Source organism: Chrysemys picta, chromosome 8 (genome assembly GCF_011386835.1).
Source record: "Chrysemys picta bellii isolate R12L10 chromosome 8, ASM1138683v2, whole genome shotgun sequence".
In the NCBI taxonomy this organism is placed as follows: Eukaryota; Metazoa; Chordata; order Testudines; family Emydidae; genus Chrysemys; species Chrysemys picta.
In genome coordinates this window covers 78,847,986-78,854,377 of record NC_088798.1, presented here as the reverse complement: position 1 = coordinate 78,854,377, position 6,392 = coordinate 78,847,986, and the positions used below count along the sequence as shown (strand labels likewise).

Here is a 6,392-nt window from a genome sequence, read left to right as displayed (position 1 = left end):
TCATGGAGGATAGGTCAATTAACGGCTATTAGCCAGGATGGGCAGGGATGGTGTCCCTAGCCTCTATTTGCCAGAAGCTGGGAATGGGTGACAGGGGATGGATCACTTGATGATTACTTGTTCTGTTCATTCCCTCTGGGGCACCTGGCATTGGCCACTGTCAGAAGACAGGATACTTGGCTAGATGGACCTTTGGTCTGACCTAGTGTGGCCATTCTTATGTTCTTATGTCTATCACTCATAATGACAGGGAAGAAACCGCAGGTAGTTCTGTTACCAAACTAAATCTAGCTCTACCCAAAATTTCTCCTCCTTCCCTTAACCCACCAAGATAAAAGAAATTGTCTAAAATATATTTCTGCTACCCTACATAACACATTTGACTGAAGTACAAAATACCCTAATAGGGACAATGAATTTCTTATGGTTGCAAAGGCCTATGAAAAAGGCAACAAATGGAGCTGAGCATTATTTGGAATTATTTCACTTAAGGTTAAAAAACAAACAATAGAAGCCAATAAGTCATTATAATACTAGTGCAGTATTAATGTGAATGAGGTACTGGGAAGCTTGAAAATGCAGACTGTCATCAGATGGTCTGACTCATGTGGTATTTTCTGGACCTACTGTTTATAGATTAGTAAGTGTCTTATAGTTCTGACTACTATGGCACACAACCTCCAAGTAGCAAAAGTTTTAGATTTTGGGGCAGTGAATTTGGAGAGAAAGAACTCTTCCAAAGACTATCTCAACATACCAGACAAGCTAAAGGCTAGTTTCTGGTTTCACACTAATGTAAACCAGTGGTAACATATGCCATCGAGGTTAAGGAACTTACACCAGTGTCAAACCAATATGCAGTCAAACTCATGACCAACAGGTCTAACACAAAATCCTCTCAATAAGAACCCCTTACAGATATTGTTCTGTGATAAGTGTGGGTAAAAGATTCCATTTTAATGGTGACCACTATAGTTGGGACAATTTTATAACAGCAAAACATTTTAAAATAATACAGTGATATGTTGTGACTGTGTGTGGTCAAGACAAGTAAGGAAAGGTTTAGGTAAAAATATGCAGCTAAATGGTCTTGAGCAGGTCGAGGGCCTCTGAGTCAGCAATGTTCAGCTTGGGAAGACCTCCAGTGAGACCAACACAAAAAGAGCAAGTAACCATCATGTGTGCCACATGCTCCACCTCACCACAGATGCACAGTGGATGTCCTGGATGTCCCAGGCATGGTCAGTTTTGGCACAGCAATCCATGTTGCACCTGACCCTGTTAAATTAGCTCCAGAGGCAACATGGGAGCCCAAAGCCAGGTATGCAGGACAGAGACTGTGTACTGGAACTGTCCAAGGCTGTCTTCATCTTGTTTCAACATAGCTTTGGGCTAGTAGTAACAAGAAGTATGGTAATCCCTATCTGGATGAGGATGGGGCGATTCTGGCTATGTGGGAAACTTCCAAAGACCCTTCAGGTGGCTCGTAGATGGTGATCTCCAACACAAGTGATCCAGTTGAGGTCAAGGAAGTAGCCCTGGTTCCAGTGGGCAGAGTGAAAAGTTGCTGGTTTCCTAGGGTCATGAAGAATGTGTAGTTGATTGAGAGAGGCCCAGTTTGCAAGGTTTATCCTATTTTGATCAGACTTTCTATAGCCCCAGGTGCTGTGGTACCTATTAAAGTCTCCAGAATAAACAGCAGGACTCGAGTGGTGGTAGAGCAGAAGCATGGCCTAATTAGTTAGAGAGCTTTTAGAAATTAGCCATTTTAACCTGATGTATCCTTATGATGTCACAGTAGTCAGACACAATGGGAGACTCTCCACATCAGCTAACTTGGATCTTACCTAAGTGGCTTGGACATATTTTTCATGTAGGCAGTAGTTTGAGGTCAAAAACAGAGATTGTGAACTGACTGCTAATAGGGGAATTAATGGAGCGTTTTGTGGCTAATAGGCTCTCAACATTCAACTGCAGTACCGTAAGGGAAGGGCCAACACTTATAGCATTGCCTTGTCCTTGTCAAGTAATACAGTAACCGAAATCCAATAAATTCAGTTCACTGGTTACAGCTTTGGTTTCACCCCAGGCTAACCACAGGGTGCACAATGACTGTAACTGCATGGTACCCCATACAGCGATCGGTCAAATTGAACTCAGTTTTCATCATAACAACACTTTGTAACCATAGCATCTTGCATTACAGGTCTTGTGAATGGGCTGGGCATCTCCTGAACAGCCCCTGATGGTCTTAAGTTACTCTGCAGCAGAGGTCTGCCCCAGTTTCCCCTCTCTTCAGGGCTTTCTCAATCAGACTATCAAAACAACTCTTCTTTGTTTCAGCTACACTCCACCCAGGGCTGGATTTATTAACATAATGAAGTCATTCCAAAATAAAGTTTTGAAATCTCCATCCCGTTTGTATTCCCAAGCTTTCCTTGCTAGGGTCTCCCAGGCTTTTCCTGCATGGAGACTATTCGCTCCCAGCAGTCTCTCATAGCCACTTCATTCTGATTGTCCCATCCCCCTCTCTGCAGCTTCCTGCTGCCCTTAATAGGGGAATCAGGTCCTCCACACCCAGATGGTGACTGGCCAGCTCCAGGCCTCTAGCCATTAAAGGCCACTTTGTTACAGATCCAAAGATTCTTCCTCATAATATCATGCTTTTACCGAGGGGTAAACCTATAAAAAAAGAAACATTTTCAGAAGTGGCCTCTAACTTTGGGGCTTTAATTCTTGGCTACACAATTTAACAGTTAGGTCCTGGCTTTCAGAAGTGATGAGTACCTGCAGCACCCTCTGACTTCGAACTGGAGTTATAGGCATTTTTTTTTGAAGAGAAGATCCTGTATCAGCTCTTTAAAGTTAGGTACCAAAAGAGGTACTCCCTCAACTTATCTGCCTTTAGATTTTTGTACTGATACCAATCATTGTAGTGTCTGAGTAAACCGTTGGCTTAGATGTGTATACCATGGTGCTTAGTGAACATCATGGTGTCTTTTTCTTTCCTCTTTGGTAATGGGAAGCTCTGCTTGGACTAGGGTGAGTTTGGTTTTTGAGTGGCCATGGACAGTTGTTGTATTTTAAAATATATTCTGGTTATAGTGGAAATGCTTTGTTAAAGAGTAAGGTCTTGCAGTATGACCTAACAGTGATCAGAATCTGGATTTGTCTAATAACCTCTGGAAGTCAGAATCCGCTCTTGGATATTTGGCTTCGGTAACTTGCCCAGTGTCACACATTAGATCATTGGCCAAAATGGGAATAGAACCTGTGAATTCCTGTCTCCCATTCTAATTTCTAGGCTGCACTGCCTTCCCTATATGTATTAATCCTGTTCCTCAGCCATCTTGTCCCCCCTCTTGCCTGCCCCCCAGGCCTCAGCTAACCAGATTAGAAACTTTTCATCAGCCACATCAGCCACCTGTGATCAATCCAATTAAACAGTACAATGTGCAGGGCACTGTTGTCATGTTGACTTTTAATTATGCGACTACCAGAACGTTTTCCTCAGAACCCTGACTGTTACGGAGTAATTAGGTGGAACATACTGGGATAGAACACTTTTTAGAAAAAGGCTTAAAATACTGAGTGTATTTATTAGACGCATTTACAAACCATTAGGAAGACAGCACAATGAAATAGTCATCTCCACTGGAAAGACAAGTTTATTGTTGAACTCTGTAATCTTCATAATTACTGAATGAAATAGTTTGCCTTGTTGATGGATATAAATTGACAAACTGCAGTAATAAAATTTTGCTGAAAGACTCCAAGCACAGGTGCCTTCTGGTCACGTGGCTTTACCATACTTTTCATCTTCCTTTTGCAGGACTCAGTGCAATCGCGTCATCTTTCAGTTGCATCTTGGTTATGAAGTGCTTTACTTTAGTTAAAAGTATCAGCACTCTATTAGATTCCGCTTTCATTCAGTCCGTAATTAAGAACAAAAATAATGTTCTGAGCTGTTCGGCAAATGCAGTAAGCAAAACAAATCATAAAGAACTGTACAAATCAACTGGTGGAGCCTTGCTGGTTGTTTTTACCTTTTTTCTTCATTATTCCATAAAAGTTGCACATACGTGGTAGTTTTCTTGTTGATGAGGTATATCAATCAGTATGATGGAAGAGATTTTTTCATTCCCACTTTCTCTCTTTATTACCTCTTCTTAAAGTAAGAGTTGGAGTGAATATAGTGTGTTTGAAAAGATATATCTGGAGAACGCCCTTTCTTTCTTCATGCACATATTTACTTAACTTGCTGAACTGAGGCCATACAAGCAAGGAGAGCACAGAAAGCAGTAGTACACATTTCCCCTGCAGCTGTGAAAGCTGTCTTCCAGTGTTAATTGCTAAGGACAAAAGGGATTTCTGTTAGATCCTTGGTCATTTTACTGATGCTGCCAACAAGGGAGTCAAGTGGTGTTGGCTTTTGATTTTTCTCCAATAGCGAATAGTCAGAGACTTACCAAATCATTTTATCTTTGGTAATATTACTTATTTTTTCCCCATTTTTCGAGACATTACCAGTTATTCCCACTTTAAGTATATGGAATATCCTTCAAACAATAGAATATTTTCAAAATGCAAAACACTTCAAGTGTAATCACTGTAGATCATCAGCCATCAGCTGGAAATGATTATGGGCTGCTATTGACCCATGCTTGATTTGAATTCATCAGCATGGGTGAAAGACTCTTGATTACTCGTTTTATGCCTTTCTTTTGTAACTTCTTAAATATTTGTATCACCCCTTTCTATAAAATGGTGGCTTCCTGCTGTCAACATCCCTTTTAGGCTTCTATTTCAACTAATGAAAAATGTGCATCGTTTTTTAAAGAGTTAGCTGTTCCAATTTTTTGCTTACATGGGGGGGGGGGGTGTTATTTAATTGTAGAGGTGGATCTTTTGCTAAGCCATTCTTTTTGTCTAGCACAATTTCACAATTTGAGTCAGTCAGCTAATGCCCATAGTAAATGAAATCTCTTCATACTGTTGTTACTTCAAAGAAGGAATATGTTAAGTGCAAGACATTTTTAACTGAAACCATTTTGTCCTAAAAGCAAAGGCAACTAGACAAATTGTGAACCAAAGCAGGGAATGAGATCCTCATTCTTTAAACTGCAGATTAATAGAGTATATTTGAGAGATTTACATTGCATTTTGATCTTCAAATGAAACACAAAGAATTAATAGATAAGCAGAGGTCGAGCAATAACCAAAGTATTTGAAGCCCCTTTGTGCTGAATGATTAATACACTGTGTATATAACACTGAGCCAAACTGGTTTGTAGAGAAATAGGTGAGTACCTCTGAAGCAAAGACCAAGATGAATTAACTACAGACAGACTCCAAGCTCTTTCTATAGTATTTGTGAGCGCAAGTAGGCCCTGACTCAACACTAATTTAAGTCAATGGATGAACTCCCTCTGACTTCAATGGGCCTTGGATCAGGGCCATAGACCATTGTCACCCAACCTTTGTCATACTCCTTTCTAAACGTCTCCTTTCACAGTGTGTTAAGCAGGGATGCTGACTTGTGTAAATGTTTTTAAAGATACATGAAAGCAGATAAAAATCTAGATATATAACAGATGCAAAAACACACCTCAGGGTGAATATATAATGGATTCAAAGCAACCTCCACAAGCATCTCAATTCTATTTCCACGTGCTCAGGAGAAGTACACCTGTGCTTTGCTTAGCAGATCATTTTATTGTAGTGTGGCATGCTCCCAAATTCAAAGCTAGCCCATGTTTTTATACCCTCATCGAAGTTTGGCTTCAAATCTTTACATGGCTTCTGTTGCCTCATAAAACATCCCAGAAATCCTTGTTTGCCCTCTTTTTAATGTTCAGCAAAATAAAACTGCATTTAAACTCAGACATATACATTGCAGACATAAAGGACTCTTTTCAATAAGTAACTTACAAATACTCAACTTCCGAAGGGTTTGTCCCAGTCTGGCTGCCTATTAAGGATATACTATGTATGGGTATTTTAGGGTGCCAGAAAATATTTTCCTCATTGTACAGTAAATAGGGCATGAAATGTCTCTCTTTTGTGTGTTGTATCTAAGGCCCTTCATTTTCATTTTTTACTGTTTGTTTGTTTGTACAAAAAAAAAATCCAGTTCTACAAAAGCTTTTTGTTTTTAATTACTGATTTTCATCTGAATTTTGGACCACTTGAGAATAAGAAATTAATGATTTTGTTAAGAAAATAAAATATGTTACATTAAGTAGATGTGTTAATTAGAAATTAGTCTGGCTTCCACTACATTGCCTTACTCTAACACACACATGCATACGCATACGTGTATGTACTGTTAAAATACAATTCATGAAATAAACCACAGAATTAACCTATTTTTACTTTCAATACTCTTATTT

At 39.6% G+C, this 6,392-nt stretch overlaps 1 protein-coding gene across 4 annotated transcripts in view; it reads left to right on the top strand.

The window, feature by feature from the left end:
- Positions 1-6,392, top strand: part of KCNIP1 (potassium voltage-gated channel interacting protein 1) — a 559,284-nt gene that overhangs the window by 381,742 nt on the left and 171,150 nt on the right. The gene's annotated exons all lie outside the window — the stretch shown is intronic.